The sequence below is a fragment of the Moschus berezovskii genome, chromosome 8 (genome assembly GCF_049115385.1).
Source record: "Moschus berezovskii isolate FMDL1 chromosome 8, NW_MosBer_1.0, whole genome shotgun sequence".
In the NCBI taxonomy this organism is placed as follows: Eukaryota; Metazoa; Chordata; class Mammalia; order Artiodactyla; family Moschidae; genus Moschus; species Moschus berezovskii.
The window spans coordinates 51,801,753-51,824,535 of NC_142467.1; the positions used below are offsets into that span (position 1 = coordinate 51,801,753).

The window sequence follows — 22,783 nt, forward strand, 5'->3', positions numbered from 1 at the left end:
GCAGCCCACCAGACTTCTCTGTCCATGGGACCCCCCAGACAAAAATAACAGTGTCATTTAAATAGTATTATCAATTATCTCTGGTAAAACTCTGAAAAATTAGCTGGACTCAAAGTGAGAGAACTCTAGAGTTCAGAGCTTAAACTTAATCATGTTACAGTGATGCAAAGAATTGCTGCTGCAAATCTGTCAGTCTCTCATTTACAGTGTTTGCTCCCTTTTATGCACCAATGTTTTTTCTTAATTATATTGGTACTACCAAAAGTTTCTAAAGTGGACCACATGCTTCCCCTTTCTTACAGAGATGAGTCAATAAAAGCATCACCTTTTCTTGATGACCTGAAGTGATCAATATGAATATACATGATATTCTGCAATATATTCTCAGGGATCAGTGAACTATATGGATATATGGAGCTCCTGGGGCTCCTTTTTGCTTCAGCAGATGGGAGAAAACTACAAGGCTAAGTGAATTCTTATATTTTTGTGTGTGCATGTGTGTGCATGCTCTGGTCTCTTCTCTCACTGAATGGTTATGCACTGTGAATTATGGCAGGTGTCAGCATGCTTGCTTCTCTCTGCACTCCCCAAACACACACACAAACCTTTTAATTTGCTGCTTCTAATCAGCTAAGGCCTGGAAAACCAAAGAAATAAATTTTTAGAATTGTGGGTGGATTAATATCAACATGCACTTAGTACTATGGCTTGAAGGAATTCTACAGAGTAGGTACATGAGCTACAGTTCACTGAATTTGTTTTTAAAGAAATATATACACATGATCAAACAGAAACTAAATCAGCCTACAAGAAATCCTAGTTTCCAGAGGATAAAATCTTTCCAATCTGATCAAGCACCTTTCTAATCTTATCTTTCAATTTTTACCACTTGCTCATTCCAGCCACACCAATCTCAGTTCATGCATTTATTTAACATTCATCTTTTATTCCCAATAAGCTACTAACTCTGGCTAGAAAGTCCTTCCTTTCCCTTTTTCTTTTTGCTAGAAAAGCATTATTCTGCCTTCAAAATCTAGTTTAAACGTTAGGTTCTCTGAGAAAATGTCTCCCACTAAACTTCTCTTCTGAGGTCCCTGTAATACTTCACTTAACATATGCTTCTCCCATAGCAATTTCAGTATTTTATTGATTATGTCTCTGCCAGGAAAAGGAAAAGAATCTAAATCCCCTGCCACTGGGTGATGACAGGTCCTCGTTCACAGTAAATCATACATCTGATGTGAAACTATCCATTAGTCTTTCCATTCTTCCATATGTGTTCAGCAGCAAGGCTGCTAAGAACCATTTCATGCTCCTGTGAGCATTCTATTTGCCACCACAGCACTCAATGACCTCAGCAACAAGCCTGTAACCCTAGCAAAAATATAATTACATTCTAATAAGAACACAAAACAAATAGCTACCCTGAGGCATTCAAATACGTTGACAAGACTATTAATCAGTACAGATCAATCCTACCATGGATTAATTCTCCAGTTATGTTATTTAGCACAGGCTTCACCCTTTATTGGCTTCCCTGGAGGCTCAGAGGTTAAAGCGTCTGCCTCAAATGCGGGAGACCTGGGTTCAAACCCTGGGTTGGGAAGATCCCTGGAGAAGGAAATGGCAACCACTCCAGTACTCTTGCCTGGAGAATCCCACGGATGGAGGAGCCTGGTAGGCTACAGTCCACGGGGTTGCAAAGAGTCAGACACGACTGAGTGACTTCACTTCACTTCACCCTTTATACCCTCACCTTCACGAACTAATCATTCATGGATACCATATTCTTGACTTCATCCTTTAAGAAAAATCTTTCTTGGCTCTTCATCCTTCTTTTACTAAGTGGTTTAGATCTGCTACCTTCATTTTATGATTGATTCTACCTTTTATCGCTCCTTATTTTGCAATACTGAAGTCTTGTGTGAATCATATTTAGTAGCTCCAGTGCAAAACATACACTTGAAATCTTAAACAAATAGATTGCTCCTTAAATATCACAGTTTATATAATTTCCCTCGTTTAGAACTCAGAAAAATATTTACTCACAGATATGACATTATACAACATTACAGAAAGGTCAGGTTAGGTCTCCAGCAAGCCCACAAAGATCCATTTAACCTAATATGCATTAACGCTAACTACCAAAGAGCCTAAGTTAGTAGGACTGTAACAAAACTTTCTAAGTGTCAAGTCTAGAACTGAAAACTTGGTCACAGAGCTACTTATTTGTCAGCAAGTGGAGCACTGATGCCCCTGCTGCGAGCCTTTGGTGGGGAAGGGACTCGTGGAGATGCACACTGGGGTAAAGGGTAAGACTACCATCTTCCACCTAGGGGCTTTAACAGTTCAGGACCCTTACCTAGGGGAAATCCCCAAGTCCTCTCCAGTCCCAGCAGTGCCTCTGGCAGTGTTAAGGGCATTAAAGACTTCTTCAAGGACTCAATTCTTTTCCCTCACCACCACTCAAACTCTATTAAAAACAAACAACAACCAAAACACCCCACACAACTGTTTCAACTGAAGTTGGCTTCATCATCACTTGAGTGAGATACATGACTAGACTATGCTGAGAGCATTGAATCCCAAGCACTAAGTATACAGGCCTGGCATCCTTGTTTGAGAAGAAAACACTATGAAAGACAGAGAGACCTAGTGACGATGAGTCTCTCTCATATGTGCACACTCTCTCTACTGCTTGTCTTTCAGTGGAAGGAAGGATAAAAGCAGGTGACAACAGAAAACTACGACGACGAGCCTGTGTCTTGATTTCCTCCTACCCTTCTCTCCAAAATATCACCACTTGTCACTTGAGCAACTCAGCAAGGTAGGAGAGGTCCAAAGCAGCACTAAGCTGAAAGGGGAAAAGAGGGAAATTCCAGTTATCAGCAGCAGATAAAGATGACACATAGGAACAAGTTTAGCGGAGGAGTTATGGAGGGTAAGGAGAGGTGAGTATAAATAACGAGCACAAATATACAGAGACTATTATTTGCAGCAATAGGTATTATTTGGGGGAAATTCCCAGGTGGCACAGTGGTAAAGAATCTACCTGCTAATGCAGGAGACACAAGCGATATGGGTTTGATCTGTGGGCTGGGACGATCCCCTGGAGTAGGAAATGGCAACCTGCTCCAGTATTCTTGCCTGGAAAATCCCATGGACAGAGGAGTCTGGCAGGCTGCAGTCCATGGGGTCGCATGCAGCCCCTAGGTGGAAGAGTCAGTCATGACTGAGCATATGGAGGCTAAGACTCTAAACCTCTAAGAAATGTCATTGTGAATGACAAACTTTCATTTTCAATGAAAGTTACAAGGTGAAGGGTCCCCCAGAGATTAGTCACACAGTTTTTAATTTTTTGTGGGTCACAAACCCATTTGGGACTATAGCAACAGTTGTACATCCCCCAAAGAGAAAACAAAACACTTCCAGACTCATATACTTTCAGGGGCTTCACAGAGACACGCAAGCTCTTCAACAGGACGTTATCCAAACCTGGTTCCTCAATTTTTAGATGGACAAACAGAACCAGAGGGTGTAAGTCACTTGCCAAGGGCATATATTAAGCATCAGAGTTTATGCTGGGATTCAGATTTTTCAGCCTACACTATATAACCTGTCATCAAGTCAGTCCTCTGCACTTCAGCTGGCTGCCGCATTCCAGAACTATGCCCCAATGCTTGGAGACGCACTTCTTGATGCTCTGATAAAACTGCTGCTGACCACACCCTCCTTCACAAATTAGAGCCCATGGTCCATCTAACTGATTCCCACACAATGGCCTACAGAAGCCCTGGGTCTCTACAGTCATCCTGTAAAGGCTGTGTAGCAGACTTTAGCCAAAGGAAGCATCATTTTTGTTCTAGTGGTCCAAGTACATTCCAACTAGCAATAAGTCTGAGTTGTTTCTGAGTATTCTTTAAATTTGAGAAACTCAACAAGGGAAGGAAGGTCCTCTTCATTAACACAATTTCTTAGGCTGCTTCGTTCCTTGCAACCTGCCAGTTCAAGTTTCCCCCTATCCCAAACTAGGCTATCTATCCTCTACTAATTTAACTCATTCTGGTTGCTCCCAAATTTATCCCCCTCTTTTAAACCTTAACCCTCAAGGCTATTTCCACCGTTTGCTGAGGAGCACCAAAATTTCCTTGCTTCCAAAAATCATTTCCCTTTTTATTCTCTATTCCCATTAGAGAAGTTTTAACACTTACTGCATACAATTCTATCATTGATACCTATAAAAAGTCCTACATAAATCCACTCCTTTACTCCCTAAATGTACAATTTAGAAATCTTCCTATACCTGTTCCATTAATCCTCTTCCATCTCTTATTCTAATTACTCTTGCTCAGATCACACTGGACCCTCCAAGGTACATGTTTGTCTCTTACTAACATACTTTATAAGGAAGAGATAAACTGACCTATCTTACAACTAACTAGAAAACTTAGGGACCTCTTCTTTTATCAGACTTTCACAATACTGAATCAATTTCCCATTTTGTATATAATTAATAACAATTTTTTGGAGAAACTCCTTTTTTAAAACTTGCTATTATCAATCTATCCATCCATCCAACCATCCCCTCACTTGATTATTTTTTTATTGCCTACTAGGTGCTAGGTAGTGACAAAGTCTTTCCTCCCATGAAGCTCCACCATCAAGGGCTCCCCTGCCCCTTAGGATCCTACCACCTTTCTTTAGTTGTTGTTTTTTGGCTTCAGTTTGCTCATATCAAAGTAATATTGTATGTCACTTAATCTGACACCATTCCTCACAGATCTTCTGTCTACCACCTAGAACAGCCTCTCCTGCCTAAAGAAATGCTGCACCTCATCCACCAAGTTGCTCAGATAAAAAACAAATAAGAAAAACAGAATTACAGTACTGAAAACATCTAGGAATCATCCAGTCGAATCTTTCATTTTCCAGATAAGGAAAGTGAGAACCAGAGAGGTAAGCTGGCTTGCCAGAGAGTATCAGTGCTGTAACAAGGGACCAGTACCAGTGCTGTATCTTTCACTCAAGTCCAGTTTTATTTCACTATGTCACTTTACTGTAATCTGGCTTTTCCTTTCTCTCCTTTTCTATGTCTCAGTATCTTTTATTTTTTTTGTAACTAAAGAGTGTACCTCCAGGCACACTGTCATTTAAACACACACACACAAAAGTTTACCCAAAGAGGACATATGAATCACAGCACAACAAATTTTAAAGAGAAAGAGCCTTAGTGATAACCTAGACCAGTAATTGTCAAAAATGAGATTTAAAAATTAGAAGCACAGATTTTTCTATCTATATGGCTACATAATACGTACCCTCCATATCTCACCTTTCCCCTCCCCCAGAAAAATCATGGATTTATAGTTATTATTTTATTCTTCATTTGTGCAGTTGCTTTGTTGTTTAGTCACTGAGTCCTGCTGGACTCTTTGCGACCCCATGGACTGTAGCCTGCAATGCTCCTCTGTCCATGGGATTTCCCAGGCAAGAAAGAATACTGGAGTGGGTTGCCACTTCTTTCTCCAAGGGATCTTCTTGATCAAGGGATCGAACCTGTGTTTCCTGCATTAGCAGGCGTGTTCTTTACCGCTCAGCCTGCAGAGTATGAGAAAGGGCATTAAGAACCTGTGATCTAATCTAACTAATTCATTTGTCTGATGAGAAATCTCCAGTCCAGAGAAAGGAAGGTATTTGCCTAAAGTAAGTAAACCAGCAATTTAAGAGCAGTTTTAAGACAAAGGTCTGGTTTTCACATTTGCGTGTTTTACACTGCTGATACAGGTTCAAAAAACAAAGTCTTCAGGACAGAGCTTTCCAGCACACAGGAAACACAGCAATCCTCCTAACTGCTCAGGTGCCCTTGGTTGGTTTGGTGTCTGGAAACAAATATGGTAGACACCTCTGATAAATCACCTCCTGGTTACCCAAAAATGCAGAAAAGAGATGCTTTCAGGCGTGTTTCTAAGGAAAGACTCCTTAAAACGGAGTTGAGATTCTGACTTTTGAGCTCGGAGGGGCATCAAACGCACCCAACACCCTCATTTTACAGATATGTAAGCCGTGCCACAGAGAGGGTAATCGACATGGGCAAGGTCAAAGTGAGTCGGTGGACGAGGTAACACTAGAACTCCGGGCTCCCTATCCCCCGGCTGGCCGCCTCTCACAGATGTATTCACCGCGTCCTGCTCAGATAATCCCCTCAGTAAGCTGACTACAGGCTTTAATTCACAGGTTAAAACACTGACTTAACATTAAAATCGTAGAATTTGTGACGCCCAGAGTTCGACAGTGTCCCAGAAGTTAGCCAGGCCAAAACTCCCATTTTGTTCAGGAAATCGAGATTCACAGAGACTGCTATATGCTGGGATCTTGAGGAAAGTTCAGGCAAGGTGGCAAACGCCGCCACCAGGGCCTCGAAAATCAACCACCACAAACCCAATTCCGGCTTTTCGAGGAGCTCTAGGCCCGAAAGGGGCCGGAGACCGAGAGCCCAACCGGTCGATCCCTAGAGCCCGATCCAGCCGCCTCCACCCGCTGTACGCAACCCGGGCTCTGTAGTTCGCCGCCCGCCCCATGCCCACCCGGCCGCCGCCTCACCTATGCCAGCCCTCCGTTTGTTGTACCGGTGAAGGGGGAGGGAGAAACGAGACAAACACTTCCCGCGACCCCACCGCCGGGACACTTCCGCTTCCGCCGGCCCTCGGGCACTTCCGGAGTGTTGGCATCCGGGGCTTGGCCCAGTCCCTGTGCCCATGTTGGGTGTGAGGCTCGGGCGTCCAGGCCTGGCAGCCATGTTAAGCGTGGCTTTTGGGGAAACTCGCGGCGAGTCCTTCATTCGCGTGTCAGCGTTACCACGCCCAAAGTGTGTAGCGTCTGCCGCCGCATAAATAGTCCAGAATCTGCGGTTTGCTTCTGGGTGGCTTTGGTGCACCTTTCGGCGTTTCGCGTTTCTCGGTTGCAGAGTAGCTAAGTTCTTCTAGAGATTTTTTTTTCTCAAAACTTACTCACCTGAAAACAGAAAAACTTTTTTTGGTGAGGGTGAGGTGGGCAAAGACGTCAATGTTAACTCAGCTTTTCTGTACATTTGGGACATTGTGTATGTACGTACTTTACAGTATTTTATAGTTTCCAAAGGATTTCCTCATCGTTGACTAATTAAACAGTCGCCACGTCCCTGACGTATTGGTAGGAGTTAATTTGACCCGGTTTTTTCCTTATAAAAATTATCTTCAGAAAGGGTGTGGACTGAAAAAAAAACAAACCCACAGCCTAGAAGTAGGGAATTACCTTTTATTCAGCGCACTGGCTGAGGACTTAAGCTGTGGAGAGGGCCTCTCAGATACCTGCGAGTGACTGTTCTGAAGAGGTAAGGCTCGCAGGTGTGTAGGAGTGTTTGCAAAAGAAAAAAAGCACGTAGTTGAACGTGAAAATATTACTGCTGGTTAAAGAAACACAATGTCAATGAACTTAGCTTTTTTTTTATTTCTGAGGTAATATGAGAATCTAGGGTTAATGAAATCGTTCTCTTGATATGTACCTTAAGTTTCTAGGGTCTATAATCCTGTTTTTCTCTGAACTGACTCTCATTAGGATGCACCTTAAGGCACAGCTGCAGTGACTGATGGCTCCATGACCACAACGTTCTTTAACTGAAATGACACGAACCATTGTATGTCTACAGAGATAATTGCTCAGTGTCACACAGCTAGACTGAAACCCAGATTTTTTTATACCATCCAAATGCCTTGCCCCTAAATATGGATGACCCTTGAACAACTGGGGTTAGGGGTCAAAATTTTGAGTATAAGTTTACAGTAGGCCCTCCCTACTGCAGTCCACATCTGCGGGTTCAAGCAACAGCAGAGTACTCATTCTGTGACCTTGAGATGTCAACTCTAAGCTTCGGGTTTGTTAGGAAGAAAGGGATGTCGTTATGGTAAGTACATATAAAACCACCGCAGAATTTAGTGGCTAACCATAATTTGCTAGGATTCTGTGAGTTGACTGGGTTCAGTCAGGCAGTTGTAAATTGGGGTTATGTGCATTTGATGTTAAATGTCGGCTGAGACTTTTAACTGCAAATTCAAATGGAAGTTGCATCGTGGACAATTTAGTCTGCAAGCCCTGTAGGGCCTCAGCTAAAACTATCCATCAGGGTACCTACACATGATTTATCCTTCTGGTTTGGATTTCTCACAGCAGAGCACTGGGTTATGATAGGGAGCACTCAGAAATAGAGTAGAAAGTGAGCTGTTCCACGCAGTACAGGAGGAAACTCAAGGACAGGACTTCAAATGATTCAGCCTTGGGAGTCCCAGAGGTCACTTCTGTCACATTTTGTTGGTCAAGAAAGCCATCCAGATTCAAAATGAGAAGGGTAAGATTCCACCTCTTAATTGAATGAGTAGCAAAATTGGGGGCCCATCTTTAATTTACTACATTACCTCTTTTTTTGTTTGTTTGTTTTTTGGTGGGGGGGAGATATATAGATTTTATTAACACAGTCTTCAAAAAGGAAGGCTGGTAGCCCCACCAGTACAGTCTTGAGGGTGTACCTGAGTGAGTCTTTACATGATTTATTTTTAATTGTAAAATATACACGGCTTCCCTGGTGGCTCAGTGGTAAAGAATGCACCAGCCAATGCGGGAGACACAGGTTCCATTCCTGGATCGGGAAGATCCCTTGGGGAAGGAAATGGCTGCTGCTACTAAGTCACTTCAGTCATGTCCGACTCTGTGCAACCCTATAGATGGCAGCCCACCAGGCTCCCCCGTCCCTGCGATTCTTCAGGCAAGAACACTGGAGTGGGTTGCCATTTCCTTCTCCAATGCATGAAAGTGAAAATTGAAAGTGAAGTCACTCAGTCGTGTCCGACTCTTAGTGACCCCATTGATTGTAGCCAACCAGGCTCCTCCGTCCATGGGATTTTCCAGGCAAGAGAAAAGGAAATGGCAACCCACTCTTGCCTGGGAATGAATGTTAATTCTTGCCTGGGAAATCCCATGGACAGAGGAACCTGGTGGGCTCCATTCAGTCCATGGGGTCCCCAGAGTCAGACATGACTCAGGGACTAGATCACCACCACCAAAATATATGTTAAAAAATTTAGTATTTTAACCAATTTTGAGTGTACAGTGGCATTAATTCATTGGGATTAAGACCATTTATGTTGTTAATGTGACTACATCACCATCCACCACCAGATTTTTTTCATCTTCCCTAACTGAAACTACATAGGCCCTAAACAATTTCCACCTGCTGCAGCCCAGCCCCTGGCAACCACCATTCTACTCCCTCTCTGTACCCATACAAGTAGATCATACAGTATGACCTTTTTGGTCGGTTTTTTCCACTTAGCATAATGTTTTCAAGGTTCATCTATGCTGCAGCATGTGTCAGACTTTTCTTCCTTTTTAAGACTGAGTTATATTTCTGCTTCATTGACTATGCCAAAGCCTTTGACTGTGTGGATCACAATAAACTGTGGAACATTCTGAAAGAGATGGGAATACCAGACCACCTGACCTGCCTCTTGGGAAACCTGTATGCAGGTCAGGAAGCAACAGTCAGAACTGTACGTGGAACAACAGACTGGTTCCAAATAGGAAAAGGAGTACGTCAAGGCTGTATATTGTCACCCTGCTTATTTAACTTATATGCAGAGTACATCATGAGGAACGCTGGGCTGGAAGAAGCACAAGCTGGAATCAAGATTGCTGGGAGAAATATCAATAACCTCAGATATGCAGATGACACCACCCTTATGATAGAAAGTGAAGAGGAACTCAAAAGCCTCTTGATGAAAGTGAAAGAGGAGAGTGAAAAGGTTGGCTTGAAGCTCAACATTCAGAAAACAAAGATCATGGCATCTGGTCCCATCACTTCATGGGAAATAGATGGAAAAACAGTAGAAATAGTGTCAGACTTTATTTTTTTGGGCTCCAAAATCACTGCAGATGCTGATTGCAGCCATGAAATTAAGAGACGCTTACTCCTTGGAAGGAAAGTTATGACCAACCTTGATAGTATATTGAAAAGCAGAGACATTACTTTGCCAACAAAGGTCCGTCTAGTCAAGGCTATGGTTTTTCCCGTGGTCATGTATGGATGTGAGAGTTGGACTGTGAAGAAAACTGATCGCTGAAGAATTGATGCTTTTGAACCGTGGTATTGAAGAAGACTCTTGAGAGTCCCTTGTACTGCAAGGAGATCCAACAAGTCCATTCTAAGGGAGATCAATCCTGGGTGTTCATTGGAGGGACTGATGCTAAAGCTGAAACTGCAGTACTTTGGCCACCTCATGCAATGAGTTGACTCACTGGAAAAGAGTCTGATGCTAGGAAAGGTTGGGGGCGGGAGGAGAAGGGGACGACAGAGAATGAGATGGCTGGATGGCATCACCGACTCTGTGGACATGAGTTTGAGTGAACTCTGGGAGTTGGTGATGGACAGGGAGGCCTGGCGTGCTGTGATTCATGGGGTCGCGGAGAGTCGGACACAACTGAGCGACTGAACTGAACTATATTACATTGTATGCATATATCATATTTTGCTTGTTCATTCATCCATCACTGGACATTTGGGCTGCTTCCCACATGTCTGTTGTAAATAGACATTGTGAATAATTCTTCAGTGAATATTAGTGTGCAGATATCTTTTCTTTCTTTCCATTATTTTGGATATATATCCCAAAGTGGGATGGTTAGAGCATATGGAAATTCTATTTTTAATTTTTCCATAGTAGTTACACCATTTTACATTCTCAGCAACAGTGCACAAGGGTTCCAGTTTCTCAACAGCCTTTCTCTTTTTTTTTTTTGTTTTGTGAGATAATGTTTGTAATCCACTAAGAAGAGTGCTTGCTGCTGCTGCTGCTGCTGAATCACTTCAGTCGTGTCCGACTCTGTGTGACCCCATAGACAGAAGCCCACCCGGCTCCCCCATCCCTGAGATTCTCCAGGCAAGAACACTGGAGTGGGTTGCCATTTCCTTCTCCAATGTGTGAAAGTGAAAAGTGAAAGTGAAGTCACTCAGTCGTGTCCGACCCTTGGCGACCCCACGGACTGCAGCCCACCAGGATCCTCCATCCATGGGATTTTCTAGGCAATAGTACTGTAGTGGCTTGCCAGTGCCTAGCACATAGCAAATATTCTGAAAAGGTTAGCTCTTACTATTTGATTGTTCAGAGGCTCTTTTTTTATTTTTCCTTTTTTCTCAGCAGTGTTTGAAGTTTCAAGGACTGAATTCTTAACATGTGGTTTTTCTGAATTTTCCAAGTTACATAAGGAAATGCTGTGAAAGGATGTTGTGAGTAGGTATATGCTTAGAGAGTTGCACTATCAAAACCAAACACAAGGTGGTAGATTAGGCGTGTGTACGTGCGCATACACACACAAAAGGAAAAAAGAAAAAGTTTCACGGGGAGCTTTTATAAACATAAGAAAGACCTAAGTAAGCATAAATAAACAAGGCCATTGTTTTTCATTTTTCATTTGGACCATACTGTTCAAGATCAAGGTTACATCTCAAGAAAGTGAAAAGATTTAGAAACTTAAGGAACTCAAAAAAGTTTCTTATAAGTAATTAGCCTTACTGTGTTTTCCCTGTCAACTGCATTTTTAGCCAGCTCTCTAGAGATGTGAGAGTAAAGAAGTTATTTTTTAGTGAAAGAGATGTTAGAAATGCCAAGAACTATTTACCATGAACCAGCAGCATTTACTAAAAAACTGTGTGGAACCGGGGACTATGTTAGACTGTTAGGGCTGCAGAGATGACTAGGTAGCAGTTTCTGCTCCTGAGTAATCTGGGAGACATCATCTACAAAGAAAACTTAAATGAAGTTTGGGAAACCCTGGCCCAGTGGAATGTCAGGATACCCGAGCAATACAGAGGACAGAGTCCAGGCTCTGTGCAGCTGTGCTTGAAATATTAATTACAAACACCCCAGTTCAGCTCACTATTCCTTCCCCCACGAGCTTGTGTCACTGCTTCTTAATTATGTCTCTCTGTCTCATCATCCTGGCTCTAGTATCTCACTTGCAAATTCTTAATGTTTTGTTTTTTCATTTTTTTAACCACAATGTCTCTCTACCAATTATTTTAAATACATCCTTATGTTTAATCCCTATGAACTTTGTGAGGTAAGTATTGCTTACCCCATTTTACAGGTAACATAACTCAGGCTCAGAGAGGTTAAGTATTTTGCTAAAGTTCACACAGCTAGCAAATAAAGAGAATCACTGAGATTTTAGCTATCTTACTTCAAAATCCATATTCCTCCTGTGCACTCTTGTAATTTTTTCCTCCAAATAACCATCTGATTAATCTTAAAGCACACAAGGAATGTGTCAATGGCTCACTTTTTCTTAAACTTTAAATCATACATTTATTTCTTGTTGATCAGAGTTCCAAGGCTTTGTGTGCCTTGGTTGCAGTCTACCACTTCAATCTCCTTTTGCTGCATATAGGACACACAGTACTCAGTTTCCCCTCACATACTCTATGACTCTCCTGACCTTGACTAAATGGGCAAGTTGCCCCCTGATCAGTAGAAGGTGAATTAACCTCATTCATCTGTCACAAGGAAAGAAATGAAAAGTGCTGATGAACTGGGCCCACCCAAATGAACCTAATACTGGGATGGAAATTAATGGTCCTTAAATTCCAAAAGTAACAGGTAGAAAACAGGTGTAGTTTTCGAACAGTGGTTGTATTTTGAATCTGACATGGTTCATTAATTCATTCAACAAATATTTTCTGAATGCTTGCTCTCAGGGGAGGCACTGGACTAGTTGCAAAGAAACAAATGCAGTAAGTGGATATATTTCTACCTGCAGTTTGGTCAAAGGGAGACAGGCAAACATCCAGGTGAATCAATTTCTCAACAGATGGGGGGTGGGTATACAGTTAAGCTTAGTTGGATGAAGGAATTATTAAAAGGATAATTGTACTCAATTTTTGCTTTTAAGTACTTCAGTTATAACAAAATTCTTTCCAAATGTTACAGCTCTATTCAGTTAAACATAAATGTGGTAAATAACAACTGCTCAAAGCACCAATAATACACACTTAATAAAATTTTTATTCTCTTAAAATTCTAAATTTAAATCAATAATTAAAGATTTCAAATTGAAATCACAATTCATCCGTCATATTCTTTACTATATTTTCTTAAAGTATCTATATTTTAAATTATAATTACTTGTAGACTGTTTCTTAACCCAAACTAAAATATAGATGTGATTTATTCCTCATTTCTATGCTTACATTTAATATTTTTATGGTTATAATTACTTAAAAATTCAGTTCCCCATATTGGCAGATTGTAGTTGCAAATTGATTTGGAGCAGCTAAGCCCTTGGAGAAGGAAATGGCAACCCACTGCAGTGTTCTAGCCTGGAGAATCCCAGGGACTGGGGAGCCGTCTTTGGGGTCGCACAGAGTCGGACATGACTGACGTGACTTAGCAGCAGCAGCAGCTAAGCCCCATGATTTCCCTTCTTCCCACCCCAACCCTTTTCCTTTTGTCTTTCAAGCTATGAGGACAGTGACTAGGGTGGTAACAGCATTAAATCATCATGTGGATGGAATCTGTATGGGAGATGACAAAACCAGCATTTCATGCAATTCATAGACTAGCAGAGGTCAGAGGCAGACAGTAAGACTCCTTGCATTGCTTAAGTCAGGGGATACTGCTGATCTTGAATTAAGACCCTGGGTCCTCCTAATTGCATGAACCCACCCATTTCTTATTTGACCTAAGCTAAGTTTCAGTTAGATTTCATCACTTTTAATAAAAATATTCCTGATAATATTTTCTATGCTATGTTAGCCATTAACTTCCTCTATTATCCTCAGTTGAGTTCAGTCGCTCAGTCGTGTCCGACTCTTTGCGACCCCATGAACCGCAGCTCGCCAGGCCTCCCTGTCCATCACCAACTCCTGGAGTTCACCCAAACCCATGTCCATCGAGTCGGTGATGCCATCCAACCATCTCATCCTCTGTCGTCCCCTTCTTCTCCTGCTCTCAGTCTTTCCCTGCATCAGGGTCTTTTCAGATGAGTCAGCTCTTTGCATGAGGTGGCCAAAGTATTGGAGTTTAAGCTTCAACATCAGTCCTTCCAATGAACACCCAGGACTGATCTCCTTTAGGATGGACTGGTTGGATCTCCTTGCAGTCCAAGTGACCCTCAAGAGTCTTCTCCAACACCACTGTTCAAAAGCATCAGTTCTTCAGCATTCAGCTTTCTTTATAGTCCAACTCTGACATTCATACATGACCAATGGAAAAACCATAGCCTTGACTATTATCCTGCTGCTGCTGCTAAGTCACTTCAGTCGTGTCCGACTCTGTGTGACCCCATAGATGGAAGCCCACCAGGCTCCCCCGTCCCTGGGATTCTCCAGGCAAGAACACTGGAGTGGGTTGCCATTTCCTTCTCCAATGTGTGAAAGTGAAAAGTGAAAGTGAAGTCACTCAGTCGTGTCCGACTCCTAGCGACCCCATGGACTGCAGCCCACCAGGATCCTCCATCCATGGGATTTTCCAGGCAAGAGTACTGGAGTGGCTTGTCATTGCCTTCTCCGTGACTATTATCCTAAACCTTCAGAAAACGTGTTACTCTGAGTAGCTTTGAACATGCTTGAGGAATGAAGCTCCAAAATGGTGGATAATATTAAAAGGTGAAGTGAGGGGCTGATGGAGAACTCTGCAAAATTAGGGATATGGAGCATGAAGTAACCGTGAGAACAGAAATGCCCTGGGGTCCTCTGAAGTTGATAGGCCACCAGACTGCCCATGGTTTGTAGGCCAGCACATCAAATGATTTTGTATGCGTATGAAAGTGTATTTTCCAGAAGGTTACCTCTCTGGGTGATATTTCCTTGCCTTCTACTAATATAGTAAAGTGGTTCAGCTCCTGGCAGTACCATAACTTATTATAATACAGATAGTTAAGTGTGGTAAAGGCAGGAAAATAGCAGGGAACTGAACTTTGGGCAGGACTGAGGACAACCTCAGATTCAGAGGAGGGATAAGTGGAATCCCCACAGGGTAGTAGTAATGTGTGGTTTTGTTACTTCTTTCATTTTCCTGGCAATTGTGCCTTAATGTTCCTTTGGGGAACAGTTCTTTATCCTTATCTAGTCCTTTCAGGAGGGCTGCTTCACCCTGGCTCCTGCAGTGCCTTGTAATTTAGTCTATTTCACTAAAAGTTAAAACACACTTGTAGCCCTAAAGACTGATTCAGCCATCTTATCCCAACTAGTGTATAAGCTTCAAATCTTTTACTAGAAGTTTTAAGAAAGGAAAGTTCTCTTCTACTGAAATTGTAACTCTAGAGCTGCCAGAGTTTACCTCTGGGATGGGTGAAGTGTTCAAAACCTGAGAATGAAAACAATGTCAAGGAAAACATGGATGGATCGAAAAAAGGAGACCCCAAAAAATACCTGGCAACAATTTTTGAGACTGGGTTGAACCATGCCTGAATTCAGTGATCCCTCGGAATTTATCAAGTACAAGTGCCATGGAAATCCTCCCCACCTCCCCTACTTTGCTCCCACCTCCCCCCACCCTATTTTTTTTAAAAAATTCAGTATCTGAGATGAGTTTTCTTTTGGGTGTTATTCTTCCAAAGAAGTTCAATATAGTACATGTGTTTTCCCCACTAGAGGGTGTAGCTCACTTACTGCATAAGGAGCAAAACTTCAGATGCTTCAGTTGGATCTGTTGGGATGGTGCAGAGTCCCAGCAACAGAGTTCACATCACTTATTGTGCCCTTGTCTTAGAAGACTTGGGAGAATGGTCATATTGCCAAGTCCAAGCTCATACTGCTTACTGCATGACAGAACAATAAATCAAGAGATGAGGTGTTTGGTTAAAGGAATAACCACTTTATTTGGAAAGCCAGCAAATCATGAAGATGGTAGAGTTAGTGTATCCAGAGTTAAAATTCAGGCTTCTTTTATATTAAAAGGGGAGGGAGTGTGATCACTTGTTGCAAACTTCTCAGTGCCAGAATCATTTGTGCTTCTAGCTGTCATGACATTCTAGGTCATGACATTCCTGTAAACTTCTAACAAGCCAAATGTTACTCTCTATTCTGCAAAATTTTATTTCTATATGAATGAAAAATGTTCTACCTTTAAAGGTCAAACTTGAGGGGCAGAGCCTTGAGATTGGGCTTATCATATGTTTCAGGTTTTTTCTTCTCTGTTACAGATAGATGATCAAGGGAAGGAAATGGAAGAGGACCCAGGTGCCACATGAAGACTTCATCTCAAGAACAGTGAGGCTTCCTTTGTCTTAAAAAGGTAAGGGCCAGAATGGCAAATGAATTTTGTCTTCCATGCCAAATCTGATGGACACAACATGCTTTGATTGCTGTGTTGCGAAAGGTTTTGAAACCATGTCCAGCTCAGTGGAGCGTACTCTCGTTGATTACTGATACCTGCTGTGGGCACGGGAAGAAGCAGCAGGGTTGGATGCAATAGATACTTTGGCTCTATGGGTAAGATGTTTCTCAGTAGGCATAGCATTGGCATTGTGGGTTTTTTGTTTGTTCATTGCTAAAGCATATGTTTTTTAAATTTTTAAATTCTATTTATTTATTTATGGCTGTGCTGAGTCTTCACTGCTTTCACCAGTTGTGGCAAGTGGTGGCTACTCTCTAGTTGCGGTACACAGACTTCTCTTGCAGTGGCTTCTCTTGTTGTGAAATCTGGGCTATAGCTCATGCTGGTTCAGTAGTTGTGGTGCATGGGCTCCACTGCTCCGCAGAATGTGAATCCTCCTGGAGCAGGGATTAAGCCCATGTACTCTGTACTGGCAAGTGGATTCTTAACCACTGGACCATCAGGGAAGTCAACTCTTGGCATTTTGGATGGGTCACTTCTTTATTGTGTAGTGCATTGAAGGGTATTTATCCACTGAATGCTATTAGTACCACTCCAGTTACTGTGACAAACAAAAATCAAATCCCAACATATTTTTAAATGCCTGTTATGAGAGCTGCTGCTGCTAAGTCACTTCAGTTGTGTCTTATGAGAGCAGTCACTTGAAAATCATTATGTTTGGCTGAGAGTGACTTGACTTAGACTTACTTGAAGATTGATCTGGAACTTCTTATGTTTTTGAAGACTAACAGGAAAAAAAATGGGATTTTTCTTATAAAACCTGAGAACAGGCTTTCCACCAGTAGTGAATAAGAATCGACAATGGAGATGGGAATGACGAGTGTCCAGTAAAGGGAAGAAGATACTTATAAGGACAGGGAGTCAGGTTTCAACTGACAGCAGGTGATTAATATGGTTGAGGAAAGGATAGAGGGAGCTTCAGCTTTTGGGGAAGGGGTATTAAACATCAGGGTCATAGGGGTACTTTCATACCACTTTAGGGTTCCATTGTCTCTAGGTGTCCTGTAGGTCAGAGTGTTGTCTTTATATGACAGTTATCAGGGAGCTGCCCCCTGCTCTATACCTCTGAATCCACTGAGTAATATCAGCCTCCTTAAATTATTTTTGGAACAAGTAGGCATATAAGCCAATGAGTGAATAAATATATGAATAAAATATTCCTTACCCCTTAATTTAAGAGTTCAAGTAGTACCTATTTCATGTTCCTTATGCCCCTGAAGAGAAAAGCAAGAAAGAGGGTTTGAACAACAGGCATGGTATTGTTGCCATTTTAAAGTTTTGCATTTGCCCAAGACCACACATGAGGAGCACCTTAGTTGGACAGGTTGGATATATTATTCATCTCTGTGAGAAAAAACACAATGGAAACCATAGGGGACCTCAGTAGAAGGATATTAGGAAGGATTTATTGTCCAGATTTGGGATTATTAGTGATTTTGGGGAAATTTTAATGGCTTTGCCCTGGATTGGATACCCTCAGGAAGTGAGAATTCTATAATTGGCATCTTGAAAAGTCTTATTTAGAAGGAGGAAAGAATAGGCTAAAGTTGTAATTGGTAAAGAAGCAACAGTCACTCATATTAACCTAAAATAGGGGATGTTTGGTCGTTTGCATGATGTTTGTTTTGCCTGAGTTCAGGCTTAATTATAGATCCATCACAGTTGCTGATCAGCTTTGTTGGATGTTAATATTCTGCGAAGTTGTTTGCTAAACAAGAGAACATCAAGGTCACTTGTTTTTCATTTTTTATTTGGACCAATGAGTGCTATGGCAGTACCAAGGTTAGCTCCTGGATGTCATGGGTTGTTTTTCTCTTTTCACATTGTATTATATTTTTTATAATCTTGTTTTCTTGCTCCCTCCCTGGATTGTAAAATGCACAAGGAACAGACTTATTTTGATTACCATTAAGGACCCAGAACGTAGCCAAGTCTCTCAGTTCATAAGTTCTTAAAGAATATTTACTGAATAAATAAATTGTCCAATTAGCCTATCAGACTGAGTTACTCAAAGGCCGAGGTCACTTCCTGCTCAGCTCTGTACTTCTAGAAACAAACACAATTCTGGTGTGTCTCATTAAATATATCTTGAGTTAAAGAGGAACTTTCCATAGCATAAGATTTATTGATTTTTTAATGAGATAATGAATTTTGCTTTTTGAAGGAAAGATGATGGTTGATTCAAATGGGTTCACTTATGACGAATAAAGGAAAGTCACTTCACAGTCAAGATTTTTTGAACTTCTAACATTTTCCAAGATGTCGAACTGAAAGAGTGAGTTCCAAAGCTCTAAGAGAAATTGATATAAATATTTAGTGACAATTCATATGAAATCCAACCTTTATTTCTCCTCATCTAGTTTTACTGTTTTAGGGATTTTAAGCGAAGACAAGTCTTAATTTGTAAACTCTTAACTTACAAATAACCCATAGCTACAAAGATTTGCCTCTCCTCTCAATACTCCCTTCACTCTGGAAACCGCTGTACTTTGTAATCATGGTAAATTATTAGAGCTTTTAACAGATGTATAAACTTGTATTTTAAGTGGGGGACGAGGGGAACAGTGACTCCCTGAAGAACCATGGGAAAATCATTTCAGTATTCTGAACCAGAATTACTTGCTTGTAAAATGACCATAATTTATGAGTACCTACCGAAAAAGGCTCTTTGAGGCTCCTTGTGAAAGGGGTCTATGAACTACAGACAGGAAGGATTCTTATTGTGGGGGGCAAAGAGCATAATTGGCAAGAAAAAGATAAATACAACAGTGCAGAAAACACAAATGAAAATATTTGTCATCTTCAGCAGAAATGTAATAACAGCATCAAGCCAGTTACTACATTTTGCGACAAATTATAGTCAATGGACTTTTGTTATTGCATTTTTCATGAAAAAGTGGTCCATTTAAAAAAGTAACGATAGCCACATAGGAAACAAAAAAACATTGTTCATCTTCCATAAATCCTTCCAATTTGACTTGAGGAAAGGAATTAACTTTGGAGTCTTTTCTTATTATGTGTAAAAAGGGAGTAATCTCATCCTTGCCTACCATCCAGTATTGGTATGACTATCATCGGTGCCCTGTTTAGGAAAATACTTTCTAAACTATAGCAGGCTTTTAGTTATATATCTGTATGACATATAGTAATAGCCTGAGAATAATGGTATCTTATTCTTCCCCACTCTTTCCCTGCACCTAGCACAGTGTGTAGGACTTACTAAGCATTTATTAAAGATTCATGAAACAGATAAGTGTGAAAGATTATTTTTAAATATTCGAAAACTCTGGTCAAACATAAGATTCTAATCAAAGTAATTCAAAGTTAAGCTTGAGGGCTCTGGATGTTAGATTGCTGGAATTGTTTCTTGGCTTCTCCCCTCACAAGCTGTGATATTTTGAATGAGTCCCTAAATTCTCCAAGCAAAAAGTCACGTATTGCATGATTCCATTTTTACTGATAGTCTAGAATAGGCAAATACATAAAGGTAGAAAAGTAAAGTAGTGATTGCCAGATATTTAGGGGAATGGTAGAATGGATACAGGTTTATATTTGATGAAAACTATTCTGACCTTTCGGAGAAGGCAATGGCAAGCCACTCCAGTACTCTTGCCTGGAAAATCCCATGGATGGAGGAGCCTGGTAGGCTGCAGTCCGTGGGGTCGGCTAAGGGTCGGACACGACTGAGTGACTTCACTTTCACTTTTCACTTTCACACATTGGAGAAGGAAATGGTAACCCATTCCAGTGTTCTTGCCTAGAGAATCCCAGGGATGGGGGAGCCTGGTGGGCTTCCGTCTGTGGGGTCACACAGAGTCGGATACGACTGAAGTGACTTAGCAGCAGCAGCATTCTGACCTTTAGATAGCTGTGATGGTTTCATAACTCTGTGACTATACTAAAGACTGGGTTGTATACTTTAACAAAGTAAATTTAATATTCACTCTGCTTTTAAACTAAAACCCTAAGGGTAAATTCTTAGCACTGAGAAGTCATTTTTCAATTCCCTGAAACCTTGAGATCCTAGTAAAGTGGGTTGATAGTAAATTTGAAGGAAAGATGGAAGTGAAGAGCTAGTAATAAATTTGAGAGAAGAGCTAGCAATCATCTATACAGTTTCTCTTCCCTCTAAAGAGTCTCAGTGTGTTCCATGGAATTATTGTGACCAATGCCTTGGAGGCCTGTAAGATGAGGTTTGAGATTGTCTGAAAGATATTGTTGCACTAGCTGAAGATGACTGTAATATAGTTTTTATGGTCTGAATGAAGAAAAGAGTTGGGAAATGTAGAAGAACAAGGGGTTGGTATGAAAGCATGTTGATGGTAAGATGACTATTTTGGTCTGTCGAAGACTGTCCTGTTTCAGCACTCAAAAGTTTTCCATCCCAGGAAAACCATCAGTCTCAGGTAAACTGGGATGTTTGGTCCTCTGGTTAGAAGCCATATAATAAGAACACTAATGGCCTACTGTATGACAGGCATTATGCTAGGCTTCCTTTATGCATTATGCCTTTTAATTGTCATGACCAACCTCTCAGGTAATTACTGAGGTTAATAATCTGTCCTAGATCATAGTTTAAATAGAAGAGGTGAAATGCCAATTCAAGTCTATAAGGATCAGTCTTTTAACCACATGCTCAAGTTTGAGAGATTGAGCTAATACAACAAGTGATAAAACTTAAAAAAACATAACCTGTAAAGGGTTAAGTTTAAAAATGCTTTTTATACCCATGATGTTCATTCTCCTCAAGAACTCATTCATTCAATAAGTATATACTTACAGTGCTTATGTGGTGCTAGACACTGTGCTAAGTATTATGAATAAATAAAAAACCTGCCTTCTGACTTCGTGGAACTTAAAATTAGGAAATAAATAGAAAATCTGGGTGTTACAAGAATTATAGACAGAAGCTTATTAATGTGGAAAATGTCAGAGATAAATATATGTTAGGTTGGATGGTCAGGGAAGGCATCTGTAAGAAAGAAATACTTAGGCTGAAACTTAAATGATGAGGGAGAACTAGCTCTATGAAAATCAAGGGGAAAACATTCTTATAGGAGAGGATAGTTTGTCCTAGGGTCTTGAAGCAGGAAAGAGCTTTGTACATTTGAAAATATCAGGAAGGAAGGTCACTGTGGTCAAAGGATATTTAGCAAGTGAAGCAGTAAATATCATAAATACAATCTCAGATTTTAAACAAGAGCTCAAGGTTTGGGGTCGTTATGAGATTTCTCAGTATCACTTAACCACAGGGGTGGGACTCAATTCAAGGTCTTCAGACTTGTTGATTTGTTATCTTGAAAAGAGTAATTTGTCTTACAACTATGGTTTTCAAACATTTCAGGAACGTAAAATCATATTGAAACCTAATGTTCAATGCTGATAAAAGGAGGGTTCTCTGCTAGAGTCAGAGATGAGACTCAAATTCTCAGTTAATCCCAGTTACCCCACACCCCTTGGGTTCAATAAGTACAACAGAAATTCCAATGACATTGTTTTTAGTTTAGAGAATCACATCTTAAGGAGTTCACACACATTTTCCAAAATATGTAGAAGTGTTATCAGTCAGCTACACAATAGATTTTCAAAAGAGGGTTCTGTTTGGGGGTTGGCATTTTCACTTACATTTTAGCAAAGCAGTACACGCAGGAGTTAGAATATGTAACATTATTAGAGGCACATATTGGGCTGACTCTTATGGAGCATATGTGTTGCTGTTGTACAGTCTTCTTTTGATAATAACTGCACGAAATGTCCTAAAACAAAACTCATAGGTCAAACTCTCTACCGGACAAGTTCTCTAATGGCTTCTACTATAAGTACTTGGGTGTTTAACTTTGTGCACAGAGGAGATAATGATAAAATATGCCTTCTTTTAAAATTCAAACATGAGAACTTTCTTATCTTAAATTCAGCAGTCAGAGTCTTTGTAGTTTTCACTCTGAAAGGCTGCTGAGGCTATGCAGCCCTGGTCCTTGACTGTCTTATATCTGTAACTTCTTGGAGAAGTAGACTGTTCTGAGGAGTAGCAATAATGACTGTACCCACTGTCTGGGAATAACTGACTACAACCTCTGTCCAGGTGACTCTGGAGTTATTTTAGTTCATCCAGACCCACCCTCCATTAACTCTTTTGCCTAGATTGGGACACCCTGAGTGGTCCCACTCTGGCACTGGCTATAGTTCAGTCTTTTAGAGATTTGGAAGCTGGAATAGTGAGGGAAGAAGTTACCAGGTTCAAGTTTTACGAATATCTCCCCCATTTTATTTTGATTTCTTCAGTATTACCAGAGTTGGAGTAAGCTAGTCTTAGAGGAACTTGAGTGACAGAACTATTTGTCTGCCGGCAACAGGGAGACTTGTAA

The 22,783-nt window shown here is 41.0% G+C and overlaps 1 protein-coding gene across 6 annotated transcripts in view; it reads right to left on the bottom strand.

The window, feature by feature from the left end:
• Positions 1 to 6,721, bottom strand: part of FBXO38 (F-box protein 38) — a 65,364-nt gene extending 58,643 nt beyond the window's left edge. For 4 of the 6 annotated variants that reach the window (XM_055428726.2, XM_055428724.2, XM_055428722.2 and 1 more), the window contains exon 1: positions 6,601 to 6,720. The gene's annotated coding sequence lies outside the window, so the exon portion shown is untranslated. Of the gene's footprint in view, positions 1 to 6,600 lie in introns of all 6 variants that reach the window. The other 2 variants (XM_055428723.2, XM_055428721.2) reach the window with 1 other exon arrangement.
• Positions 6,722 to 22,783: the final 16,062 nt, after the last annotated feature.